At 45.3% G+C, this 13,649-nt stretch overlaps 1 protein-coding gene and 1 long non-coding RNA gene across 5 annotated transcripts in view; one reads left to right on the top strand and one right to left on the bottom strand.

Annotated features, from left to right (window-relative positions):
• Positions 1-5,738, top strand: part of CSNK2A2 (casein kinase 2 alpha 2) — a 39,218-nt gene extending 33,480 nt beyond the window's left edge. For 3 of the 4 annotated variants that reach the window (XM_035282779.3, XM_054248733.2, XM_002761020.6), the window contains exon 12: positions 5,294-5,738. The gene's annotated coding sequence lies outside the window, so the exon portion shown is untranslated. Of the gene's footprint in view, positions 1-3,932; positions 4,101-5,293 lie in introns of those variants that run through there. The other variant, XM_017966974.4, reaches the window with a different exon arrangement.
• The window catches only part of LOC108589328 (uncharacterized), a 43,457-nt gene that overhangs the window by 11,575 nt on the left and 18,233 nt on the right, over positions 1-13,649 (bottom strand). The gene's annotated exons all lie outside the window — the stretch shown is intronic.

Below are 13,649 nucleotides of genomic sequence, written 5' to 3'. Positions count from 1 at the left end.
TGAATTAACCCATTCAGTCAACAAGCTCTGAATGTCTGACTTCCTATCTATTCCATTGTGGTCTGGGTTTCCTTTGGTGAAATTCAGGCACAAGTTTTAGCGAAATGTCAGCAGTCTATACTGACACACCAGCCTCATTTATGAAAAGGAGATATTAAAACAGTGACAGTATTTTTTTTTAAGCTCTTTACAAATCCATGTTTTATGTATTTTTTTATGACATGAGCTCTCCAGGAAATGTACCTCATCCCTGCAGTTTTCCTCCAAGTGGATTCATTTGGGAGCAAACTGCAGTCACTTTCACAAGAGTCCTCTTTGATGTCAGGAGGGATCATGAAACCTTGCAATGCCATGAACTGGTCCATCAGTATCATCAAAAGTTCCATGCTAAGTGCATAACTTGGAGCTCACTATAACCTTTGTTGATTTGCCTAACCATAAAATCTTGTTGGTGTTTTTTTGTTGCTTTTTCCTTTTTTTTGGCAGCCTTGTAAGGAGAACTTCACCACTTCCCAGCACATCCCTGTGTGTGCGCCTTTTTTAATGCACCTCTCTGAAACAGAGACCTTTTTGTTCACAACCATAACTAAAGCTGGAAAGTCAGTCTTCAGGCAAGGTGAGGGAGGAAGATACCCCATTAGCATTTTTTCACAAAGACCGGAAAAAAAACTTTCTCCCACTTCCTTTTATCTCATGAGATACAGTTTCCCACTGTAATCAGGGTAATATGCATTTGTAAGTTCTGATATGATACATTTATGTGATGGCAAAGATAAGTCTGTCTTGCATGCAGGTACTAGAGTTGTGTGGGCAGGATCATCTGATAAGCAACTGAGAATATACAAGGGGCTTGGGGAAGAAAGTGGTGCTCCTGGAGCAAGTGTTGGATCCATTGTGCTAACCTTCATGATAGCAGAGAAAACTAGAGTTCGTTTAACAAAAATAGGGCTGATTTCATTTTGGGGACTCAGCACCAACATGGTTTGTAGGCAGTCCCCTCACCCCAGCTGCAGGGCCATGCCACAGCTCTGGGGACTTCACATACCTAGGCTAGAACTAGAGGTGTCTACCACATCACCCTTTAGATTTCTTTATTAACTATTTAATAATGCCATACATTTTTATAAGGTTAGATTGTTTGTTTGAAACATTTGTTTACATTCCATATTCCAATAAAATCTTATTGGTATTGGTAGCAGGTCCTATCTCTAAATGTAGATTCTATTTTTGTCATTTGGTCTGTGGGAACTTAAAATACAAATGAAACTCTTCTCTTATTACAGAGTTGAGTATATAGAGTAAAAAAATAAAAAATAAGATCCCAAAGCCAAGAAATGCATTCAGTTAAGGTTCTCATACCAAGGCTGCCTGCTTGCATTGCACATGCTGTATGTTAATGTAAACATTTGTTCTACCTGAAAGTTAAAAGCAAGATGTGAGCTCTCGCCTATATTGATATGTCAGGCAGCAAAACTCAGTGTTTTGGATTATCAGAAGCCTTCTAACGTGCCCTTATAGGCAATCCTGAAGCATTGGTTATTGTCAGGGAGATGTGCCACTGCGTGTCTTTCCTGCTCCCCCTCCAATCTCCGTTATCACCAACTCCTCAGCCCTCCCTTTTTTTTTTTAAGTTGCCTGTCTGGACCAGGCAAGAGGAGCCTACTGGAGGGTCTTGGTGAAGCGGTAACCCTATTCCTTTCCCTTGGGTCCCCCAGAGGTAATAAAAGTACCTGGAGGAGAAGAGTCAGGTGATTGGCCTCTGCCTGTCTCTGACCATGATGTAGGTGCAGACACAGCCTGCCTGCCTCGTCCTAGGGTTTTGTAACTGCAGCTTTGACACAGACATTCTTCCTTGTAAGCACACAGCTTGCTTTTCCAGCACCTATACTTTTACCTCTCTTCATGCCTTAGACTTAGAGCATAACTGGGCTTGAAATGCTCACCCCTTCCTGGGTCTGGTCTGGACACCTAGGCCATTCTTTCCCAAACAGAAGTGAGTCCAGTTTCAGACTGTCTTCTTTTCTTGCCTCCAGAAACCATTTTTGTTTCCAAATCTAGCTCCCCTAAAATTTTAAGACTATTTACCTAGGTTCGGAGATGGTCTTGGAGAGTTCCAATAGGGGTGTGTGCATGTGTGTGTGTGTGTCTGTGTGTGTGTGTGTGTCTAATATTTAGACTAAATCATGGTAAATATACATACCCAGTATCCTTTTCAGTTAGCATATTCTTTCTTACTCATCTCAGTACTTTTCATTTGTTTGTATCATTATCTTAAACAGGTTAAAAGTGCCTATGATAAGGACTTAACTATTTCCTAAAGAAAAGCAAAAAATGTGGGGAACAGGGTAGTGTTATACTATCATCTCAGGTACTGCCTATGTTCAAGAACATAGACCTGGTATGGTGAGAACAAAAGGTTCCTATGCCAAATCCAGATGGATATATCATTTGTTGGCTATGAGTGAGCCTAACTGCAAGCTTTGCTTCTGCTGAGAAATCCCATGGTGAGAGCAGAACTCATGACGTGCTGAGTCATATTTGCATCTCTGGTGTGGTGGCAGTTCACTCTCCCCTGGATGCTGTCAGCTGGCCTTGCTTTCATCCTGTCCCTGTAGGCAGGGTAGGTGACTGGGTAGGAGAAGCCATTGAGTGTATGATGCAGACCAAGCTTTCCTGGGCCTTCTCACCAACTAGAGAAGCGCCAGTGTTGTTCAGTGAGGCACTCAACACCAGTCACTCAGCTGGGCCTCCTCCCAGACATTCTGTAACTTGTCAGCACTCACAAAGTTTAAAGCAAATGTGTTCCCTTGCAGAGAGGAAGGTGCTCTCAGACTGATAGAGGAGATAGATGAACTCGTAATCCTTGGGGACTTGGAGAGAGTGGCTAGGGGAGGGACTGTTAAAAGAAAAGGGACCAGTAAGAAAAACCATCTAAAGGTAGCTCTTGAGGAGGAAATGGACTTCTTCAGGGGATGAATTAGCGGGTACCAAGTTTATGTTCTGGAATGCACCCTGGGGAGGTCACTGCCCCCTGGATTGGTCCCAGTGGACTGAAAGGTGGTGCTCTCGAGTCAGGTGCTGAGTCCCAGAGAGAGCTGGGTGCCGTGGGGCTCACGGTCCGTGCCTACTCAGGGAAATGACTTAGGTTCTCCCAGGTGCTCTGTTGATAAGGATGGAAGCAGAACTACTTTGAGACACAAGCAACAATTGGAAGAATTTTTTATATGAATTGAAATAGATCTAAGAGCCCGGTTAACAGTTTCCTTTAATGCCAGTTCAGATTAAATGATTAGGAACCTGTGTTGCTGTGTGAGCGCCCACAGGAACAAGCAAACTTACTTCCTACAAATAAATGAGGGGATATTTATTGATCAGAGTCACAGCTGTTTCAATATAAACCCTTCTGAAAGCAAAAGCAGGGACCACATGAGCACACAAGAAGCCAAAGTTTGTCACTGACCTTAATAAATTAAGACTGAGTAACATCCTGCCTTTAGGAAAAACTAACCCCAAGGTGGAGACCAGGGCAGGGGAGGTGGCAGGGAAGCATGGGGCCAAATCAACCAGTAATAACATGCTTCTGAGCTATGTGGACGTGTAAATGAAAACACCCCCAACTAGATATTGTAGAGGCTGGAAAAATATGTGATGGGATTATACAGGTGATGCATATTTTCGTGTTGAGACTCAACAATGTGCTACAAATGTGATACTTAACCCTGAACTGCATGTATTGGGGATTGTTTTTTTTTTTTTTTTTTTAAAGAAAAAAAAGAAAACAACTTTGAATCAATAAATTAACAGTTTTTCACTTGCTGGCTCTTCTTGCTGTAAATGGTGACTAAGAGGTTGGGACAGAAATCTTGACAACTAGTGGAAAACTTGGATAATCTTCAAGGACCATGGAGCCTTCTGTTTCCTTCTGTTTGCAGAAAAGCAACACTGCCTGGGTTGTGATCCTTTACAAGTGACTACTTCAGACACAATTGGCCACCTCTTTGTATCACTGGATGACTGATGTATGATTTATGTGCTGCTGCCCTTAGAGGGAAGAAAAATGCCATGTTAAATCCTGTTTTCTTAAATAAAAATGTTGACAATAACCATCCTTCCCAAGTGGGAGACAAACCATTGCTATGAGGACCTTAACTTGTATTTCCTGTCTCTTTGGGGAGAGGGGAGGGATAAACTTTGAAATGCAAAGATGTATGTTACACCTTGGTGTGAAGACTTTCCTTTAGCAGAAGTGGGACTAGAGTGTCCTGGTGAGAGTGTTCGTTTTTATGTCTTGCCTCTGAGTCATGCCTCTCAGACACCTGCTTCTTGGGATTGACTGTTTTAGTGCATGACTTTAACCTTGTGGCCAGGTGTTCTGCATTCATGAAACTCCCTCCCTAGCCCCATTCCTTGCAGCACACACTATTGTTTGGCAGATGGTGGGGTCTTTAGTGTGCTTTCTCCTCACTGAGCCTCTGAAGTTGGGTGCTTGGAATCAGCTGAAGTGCTTAAAGGCAAATACAGTCATTTCTTTCTTAAACTTATGCACCACACAGCCCTTTTCAAATACTATGCAGTGGAACCCTTCCTTTACCCAAAGAAAGTTTTCATGAAATGATGCTGTGTGTGTGACAGCTTCCCAGGTGCATATTCTTTTCTCAGTACTGTAGTGCTGTTTTGGGAGGCACTGCTGCTAGAATCCCACTGCCGGCATCTCACCACCCACTCACTATGCTGGACATGGAAGGAGAAATGAGGTTTTCAGGCCATGCCAGGCAGCTAGCTGTTTCCAGGGGAGAGTTAAAAATATTTGAGCTCACTTACTGCTCTTTATTAGTGGACTCAGCCCTTTTTCTGAGTAAATACAGACCCCTTCTTAGTCCCAAGACACCTCAAATAATCAGGTCAGGTCTGAGGGGGACTTAAGAGTTGATTGCTGAACTTGTAGCTTGACTGGCACAGAATGGTCAAGAGCCTTCGAGGCTTCTCCACCAGTGCCCTGGACTCGAGGGATGGGGTGGGGTAGGGTAGGAGACTGGGTCATAACACGTGCCCAGAGCACCCCTCCTTGACAGAAGGCTGTGCTAGAGACCACTCTGTCATGGTGATCAGAAGAGGAAGGCAGAGGGTACTGTTGGAAACCTGAACTCAAAGCGGGTTCTCGCAGGGTTCACCAAGTGGCATGGGAAGGCCAAGCTTGCGTTCTAGCACAGGCCCTCCTCCCACAGGTGGAGGCCTCCCTCGCCTGCTCAGGTTGATTAATGCCATCTTTCCCTCCTCCCATCTCTTTCCCCAGGTCTGTTGCGGTTCTCCCGCTTTTCCATAAGCAGAACAAGAACCAAATCAAACGTCTTAACGCGTATAGAGAGATCACGTTCCGTGAGCAGACAAAACGGTGGCAGGTTTGGCAAGCACGAACTAGACCAAGCGAAGGGCAGCCCACCACCGTATATCAAACCTCACTTCCGAATGTAAAAGGCTCACTGGCCTTTGGCTTCCTGTTGACTTCTTCCCGACCCAGAAAGCATGGGGAATGTGAAGGGTATGCAGAATGTTGTTGGTTACTGTTGCTCCCCAAGCCCCTCAGCTCAACTGTGGCTGCCTGTTTTTCCAGCAAACCACGCTAACTAGCTGACCACGGACTCCATAGTGGGGGGACGGGGGCAGTACGTGGCATGGCGGCAGTTAACATATTATTATTTTAAAAGTATATATTATTGAATAAAAGGTTTTAAAAGAAATGTATGGAGAGTTTTCAGTATGGAAAGGGCCATCAACCGGGACCTGTGACTCAGGACGAGACAAAAGCACATTCATGCCAGGTTCTAACCAGATGAAGCAGGAGAGGTCCCCGGGGCAAAGCAGGCCAGTTTTCATTTTTGCTTTGAGATGGGTTCTTGCTCTCTGACGGAGGCTGGAGTGCAGTGGCACAACCAGAGCTCACTACAGCCTCAACCTCCTGGTCTCGAGTGACCTCCCTGCTTGTAGGACAACAGAAGCTATGGGCAGATCTAGACACCCAAACGACTGCATGGCGCACCAGCTAGGTCTCCACAAAAGCAACGTGGTCCACACAACATTCTCTCTCCTCTGTGGCTAGTTCTGGCCCATGGTGGAAACCCAAGTGTGGATGTTCACAGATTTCAGAGTGACTAAAGGAAAGCAAAGAGGCCACTTTCAGGGCCGACACAGCATCCTGGTGTCCTTTGGACCAGCTTCTGTGGTACCTAAGCTGCTGCTCAGGTTTGGGAGCTTGAAACTGTGCATGCCCCCTGGGCACCAGCAGGTGACGACCCACAGGCACCCACCAGTAGAACAACGAGCAGATAGACTTGGTGCTTTCCAGCTCCATCACTGGCTTAGTTTTCTCAAACTCTCTGGCTCATGGGGCCCTTTGTGACTCAAGGCTGTGCAAATTTCTGTTAGTCTCCCAGATCTTTGGGATGGCATCAAAATACCCTTGTTATAATGAGCATGTCCTGCGAACATGCTTCATGCATGCACGTTTATCTCCACAGCCCATATCTGTGCTACAGAGCATAACTTGCTGCTATCTGAGGTCTTTTCTGGACATGGAGGGTCCATTTTGTGCCAGTCAGAAATGATTCGAACAGAATCATTTCATTGGCCTGCAGGTCATGTAGAACTTGGAACCATAGCTTCCTCCTCCAATTTCCCCCCTCAATCAGGGCTCTCTTTAAGTGTGGAAATCATGTTTTCCTCTGAAAACCTGAAACCTCTGAAGCATATCAAATAACTTTGAGTTTTATGGGTAATTGCGGTTGGGTGGAGAGCATGTGGTTGTAGAAAGAAGGAAAAGGAGGTGATTTTGAATAGTTCGTTTTGATGTTTGAAAGCAGGGACATGCCCTAACACCTGCTAACATGAAAACTGTCTTCAGCTCCTCCTCAACGTGCCTGGAGATTCACAACATCAGCTCCCATCTCCCAGTGGTCCTGGTTGTGTTCTAAACAATATTGATTGCATTTTCCTGATTACCAAAGTAATATTTGCCTGTGGTAAAAATTTCAAATGCTTACAGAGAAGTAGCTAATGAAAACCCCTGCCCCTAGCCCCCCGCCCCCCACACCACACAAACAACATGCTCACACGAAAGCCTTTTCCTCAGAGGTAACCACCATTAAATTTTGTGTCTAGCTTCCCATTTTTTTCCTATGCACTTAGTATGGCTCACTGCAACCTCCGTCTGTAATCCCAGCACTTTGGGAGGCTGAGGCAAGCAAATTACTTGAGGTCAGGAGTTCAACACCAGCCTGGCCAGTATGGTGAAACCCCACCTCTACTAAAAATACAAAAAAAATTAGCCAGGTAATCCCAGCTACTCAGGAGATTGAGGCAGAAGAATCGTCTGAACCTGGGAGGTAGAGGTTGCAGTGTTGAATCTAAGTAGCAGAGGTTGCAGTGAGTCAAGATCGCGCCACTGCATTCCAGCTTGGGTGACACAGCAAGACTCTGTCAAAAAACAAAAACAAAAACAAAACCTCAGGGTCCTGGGAATTTACCCTTGCCAATGCAGTCTTGCATTATTTATTTATATCTTTTTTAGATAGAGTCGTGGTCTGTTGCCCAGGCTGGAGCGCACTGGCATGATTTTGGCTCACTGCAACCTCCACCACCCAAGCGATTCTCCTGCCTCAGCCTCCCAAATAGCTGGGATTACAGGTGCGGGCCACCACGCCCAGCTAATTTTTGTATTTTAGTAGAGATGGGGTTTCACCATGTTGGCCAGGCTGGTCTTGAACTCCTGACCTCAGATGATCCTCCCTCCGTGGCCTCCTAAAGTGCTAGGATTACAGGTATGAGCTACTGCGCCAGCCGCATTATTAACTGAAGAAATACAGGTGCCCTTTAAAGAGTTTGTCAGATTAGGAAACAAAAAGAAGGTAGAAGGAGCTAAACCAGGACTGTAAGGTAGATCCCTAATGATTTCTTGTTGTATAAGTCTTGCAAAATGCCCATGTTTTTCATGAGGAGTGGGCAGGTGCATTGTGGTGGTGAAGAAGTCTCTAGTGAAACTTTCCCAGGCATTTTTCTACTAAAGCTCTGGGTAACTTACTCAAAACACTCCCATAGGAAGCAAATGTTATCATTCTTTGGCTCCCTTTGCTTTGAGCATCCCAAAAAACTGTTGCCATGACCTTTGACTGGTCCACCTTTGCTTTGGCCAGACCACTTCCACCTCTGGGTAGCGACTGCTTTGTGCTCTGTCTTCAGGATCGTACTGGTGAACCCATATGTCATCTCCTGTTACAGTTTTTTGAAGAAAAGCTTCAGGTTCTTGGTCCCACTTGTTTTAAATTGCCATTGAAAGCTCTGCTTTTCTCTATAGTTGATCTGGGCACAGCAGTTTTAGCACTCACCAAGTGGAAAATTTGCTTAACTTTATTTTTCTTGATTTTTAAAATTTTCAAAATTCTGTAAACAGAACAAATTGAGATGTCTGTGCTGTTGGCTATTGTTTCTTTCTTTTCTTTTTTTCTTTTTTGAGACAGAGTCTCACTCTGTCACCCAGGCTGGAGTGCAGTGGCAAGGTCTCATCTCACTACAGCCTCCGCCTCCCAGGCTCGGGTGATCTTCCCACCTTCGTCTCTTGAGCAGCTGGGATTACAGGAGGCATGCGCCATCATGCTAGGCTAGTTTAAAAAATTTTTTTTGTAGATACAAGGTCTCATTATATTGACCAGGCTGGTCTCGAACTCCTGGGCTCAAGCAATCCTTCCATTTTGGCCTCCCAAAGTGCTTGGACTACAGGTGTGAGCCACTGTGCCCAGCCATGTTATCATTTTAATTGGGGAAAATGCATAGTTACTGAGAGAAAGTTAAGAGAACAACACAACCCATAAGAGACCACACACAAAGTTTTTGTGGGCAGGCCACTGGGAGGGTCTCTATGGACTGGGTGGGTCTGGAGCTGCAGAGGCCAGGAGACACAGAGCCTGTGCTGGGCCTGCAGTGGCCAGGAGCCCCAAGCCTGTGATTCCAATTCACTGATTCAGCACAAACTTACTGCATACCCACTTAAAAATGCAAGCACTAGGATTGAGCACTGGGAATACATCTATAAGCCAGACAGACCTAATTCTTTATCCCAAAAGCTCAGAACTGAGTGATGGGTGAGACAGACAATAAGCAAAAACGATTTAGACTGTCAAGTGGTGATAAGTGCTAGGAAAAACTCAGGCAGAGTAATGGGAGGACAAGCGTCGGCAGGGTGTGGAGGGGGTGCTGTTTTTAAGACTGGGTTGTCAAAGACGTCCGTCCTCTCCCGTAAAGTAGTATTGTGGGCTGAGTAATATCCCCCCAAATGCATGTCCACCCAGAACCTCAGAATGTGACCTTATTTGGAAGGAAGGTTTTGCAGATATAATTAGTCAAAGATCTCAAGGTGATGTCATGCTAGGTTCATGCTGTGCCTTAAATCCAATGCTGGGTGTCCTTATAACGAGAGGACACAGAGATAAGGCAGCCACTTGGAGACGGAGGCAGAGATTGGAATGACGCTGCCACAAGCCAGCAAATGCTTGGGGGCACCAGAAGCTAGGAAGAAGCAAGGAAGGACCCTGCCCCAGAGCCTTCAGGGGGAGCACGGCCCAGTCAACACCTTGATTTTGGACTTCTTAGCTTCCTGCAGTGACAGATTACATTGCTGTTACTTCACATTTACACATTATTTTTAATTAATTTTACTTTTATTTTATACAATTGCCACCATACTCAGGTTGTGGTCATTTGTCATGGCAGCCCTAGGCAGCTAATACAGACAGTGGCTGAGTGAGGAAAGGAGTGAGCCAGTGGAGCAGGACTGGCCAGGGCAGGGGCAGAGGCAGAGGGGAGCTGCGTGAGAGAGGGATGCAGGGTGCTGGCCGCACTGAGGGAGGAGTGCATGAGGAGGATGTGGGAAAGAAGGCCAAAGCAATTTCAGGGAACAAGACGGAGGAGACTGGAGTAAGGAGTTTTTTTTTTAATGTGTGTGTGTATATGTGTGTGTGTGTGTGTGTGTGTACATGTATATACATATACTCATTTTTAAATATATAAACATTTAAAAATATTTTTTGTATTTTATATATATACATATTTCTCACTCTGTCACCCAGGCTGAAGTGCAATGGCACAATCTTGGCTCACTACAACTTCCACCTCCTGGGTTCAAGAGACTCTTGTGCTTCAGCCTCCCCAGTAGCTAGGATTACAGGTGTGCACCACCACATGGTAATAGCCACCTTCTGCTGACCATTTGCTATGTTCCAGACATTTATTTAAAACTTTCAGCTACTTGACTAATGTTTGTATTTTTCTGTAGAGATGGAGTCTCGCCATATTGCCCAGGATGGTCTCAAACTCCTCGGCTCAAGCAATCTGCTCACCTTGGCCTCCCAAAGTGCTGAGTTTATAGGTGTGAGCCTGGGTTTTATACTTAGCAAAATGAGTAGCTATTAGAGCAAAGAGCCACTAAGAGGATCCTTCTGGCTGCCCTATGGAGAGTGGACTACAGGATGGCAAGAGTGGCTGTCAGCAATCAAGAGGAAGCTGTCCTGGGTGTACAGGGGAGAGGGGCTGCATTAGGCCCTTCTTACATTGCTATAAAGAAACGCCTGAGGTTAATTTATAAGGAATAGTGGTTTAATTGGCTCACAGTTCTGCAGGCTGTACCAGCATGGCTCCAGCATCTGCTTCTGGTGAGGCCTCAGGAACCTTAAAATCATAGCACAAGGCAAAGGGGACCAGGTGCACCACATGGCAGAAGAGGAAGCAAGAGAGCAAGGGGGAAAGTGCCACATAGTTTTTATTTATTTATTTGAGACAGGGTCTCACTCTGTCACCCAGGCTGGAGTGCAGTGGTATGACCTCAGCTTACTGCAACCTCCACATCTTGGGTTCAAGTGATTCTTGTGCCTCAGCCTCCCAAGTAGCTGGGACTACAGGCACACACCACCACACCCAGCTAATTTTTGGCATTTTTAGTAGAAACGGGTTTCACCATGTTGGCCAGGCTGGTCTTGAACTTCTGGCCTCAAGTGATCTGCCCACCTTGGCCTCCCAAAGTGCTGGAATTATAGGTGTGAGCCACTATGCCCAGCCAGTACCACACACTTTTAAACAACCAAATCTCACATGAACTCAGAGGTCAAGAACTCATCATCACAAGGACAGCACCAAGCTATTCATGCATGAGGAATCTGTCCCATGACTCAAACACCTTCCACCAGGCCCCACCTCCACCACTGAAGATCACATTTCAACATGAGATTTGGAGAGGACAAATATCCAAACCCTATCAGGGGCTGATGCTTGGACCAGGGCAGTATACATAAAGGTAGGGATGTGATTAGATTGGAAAGATACTTTGAAAGTAGAGCTATAGAATTTGCTGATGTGGGCTGTGAGGAAAAAGTGGAGCTCAAACAGACTCCAAGGTGTTGGGTCAGAGCACAGAATCAAGTTGTCATTTACCAAAATGGGCAAGACTAGGGGAGGAGGAGGCTTGGGAAAGGGCTGTGTGTGGGATGTGTGTGAGGGGAGAGGGTGGACAAATTGTAAAGCTCTGTTTGGGCCATGTTAAGATCAAAATGCCCATTAGACCCCCCAGGGAAGGAGTCAAGTAGATGGTTGGATATGTGCAAATGGGGCCCAATAGGGCAGTGGGACTGGAGGTAGATTTTGGGAATATGGGTGGAAAGAATCAGCTTATATATGGGGAGGTATTAAAGTGATAAAACTAGCAGATATTTGAGGGAGTGGATTTTGGGAAGAATGGAGTTTGCAGATGGCACTTGGAGCCCTGTGAAGCTTAGACACAGAGATGAGGATGGACCAGCAAAGAAGATAAAGAAGGAAAGACTGGTGAAAAGGAAAAGGGGAAAACCAGAAGAGTATGGTGCCTGGAAGTCAGGGGAAAATGTGTTTCAGGAAGAAGGAAGCAATGACTGGCTGCTGAAAAATCAAGTCATATGAGGTGTGAGAATTGGCCACTGGGTTTGCCAACATGATGGTCACTTGTGAGCTTGAGGTGTGAGCTTGAGGATAGTGAGGCAGAAGTGGGATTGGAATGGATTGAAGTAGGGACAGGAGAAAAGGAAGTGGGGACTATAAGACAACTCTTTTGAGACACTTTGCTATAAAAGGCAGCAGAGAAATTGAGCTGAAGGGGGAATGAGGTAGGGCCAAGGGAGGGGATTTTTTAGATGGGAATATTGCAACTGTTCATAGACTTATGGACGTGATCCTCTGCAGAAGGAAAATTGATAGTGCAGGAGCCTGAGGGCATCGTTGCAGGAATAACATCTGTGATGGGTCAGTGGCTTTGGGACCTGGTGCCCAGAGCTGGCCTTAAATAGCACAGGTGGTTCTCCTGTGTAATGGGAAGGAAAATGTAATACCTGGACATGTACAAGTCCAGGTTGTGTGATTGGTAGAAGAGACCTATGGAAACCCTGTTAAGCTTCAGTTTTCTCAGTGAAATAAAAGCAAGGTCATACTTCCTTAATGGGTACAGAGTCCCTGTTTGAAATGATTAAAAAGGATGGAAAATAGATCATGGTGATGGGGAAGAAGGAGAATGAGAAGAGGAAGAGGAAGAGGAGGAGGAAGGTGGTATTTATCTGAAAGGCACTTTGGGAAATGTTGAAAGTTGAGGATAAGAGGGGAAGGTGATAAAGGAGAGTGTTATGGCTTGGCTGTGTCCCCACCCAAATCTCATCTTGAATTATAGCTCCCATAATTCCCATGTGTTGTAGGAGGGACTCAGTGGGAGATAACTGAATCACAGGGGTGATTTCCCCTATACTGTTCTCATGATAGTAAGTCTCACAAGATCTGATGGTTTTATAAGGGGAAACCCCTTTCACTTGGCTCTCACTTCTCTCGTCTGCCACTATGTAAAACGTGCTTTTCACCTTCCACCATGATTATGAGGCCTCCTCAGCCACATGGAACTGTGAGTCTCTTAAACCTCTTTTCTTTATAAATTACCCAGCCTTGGGTATGTCTTTATCAGCAGTGTGAGAACAGACTAATACAGCAGAGCAACTGCCCAGGAAATGTCAGAGAATTGCTGAGCTGCACTAAGTGCCCACTGGAGGTCCATAGCTATGAATGTAATGCAAGATGAGTCCTCATGGCTGTGAACCTTTCTCCAGCCATCTCTGTCTGAAGGTAAACTGACTAGACCTAACCACATTTAACCTGGCTTGGTTTTGCCACATGAATCCATGTGCATACCAGGAGGAGAGGGTGAAATGCTGTGGACCAATGAGTTCATAATGTCCCGTGGAATCTAAGCCAGGACAAAGGAGAGTGAGGATGTGACAGAGGTGAGGGAGCATCCAGCGTAGGAGAGTAGTATGTTCAAAATCTCAGTGATGTTGAGTAATTTGAGGACTCAATGACTCAGAACATGAGACGTAGGGAGCTGAACAATAGGAAGGGTAGTGGAGTGGGATGCTTGACAGAGAGGTCTTTCCAAGTCCTGGATTATCAAAAACAATGATAGGGGTTGGTGATGATGTGGAGAAATTGTAACAGTCATACATTGTTAGTGGAACTAGAAAATGCTGCAGTTACTTTGGAAAACAATTTGGTAGTTTCTCAAAATGTTAAACAGAGAGTTGCCGTAGGACCCAGTAATTTCA

The sequence above is a fragment of the Callithrix jacchus genome, chromosome 20 (genome assembly GCF_049354715.1).
Source record: "Callithrix jacchus isolate 240 chromosome 20, calJac240_pri, whole genome shotgun sequence".
Taxonomy (NCBI): domain Eukaryota; kingdom Metazoa; phylum Chordata; class Mammalia; order Primates; family Cebidae; genus Callithrix; species Callithrix jacchus.
This window is presented reverse-complemented; position numbering and strand designations above follow the sequence as displayed.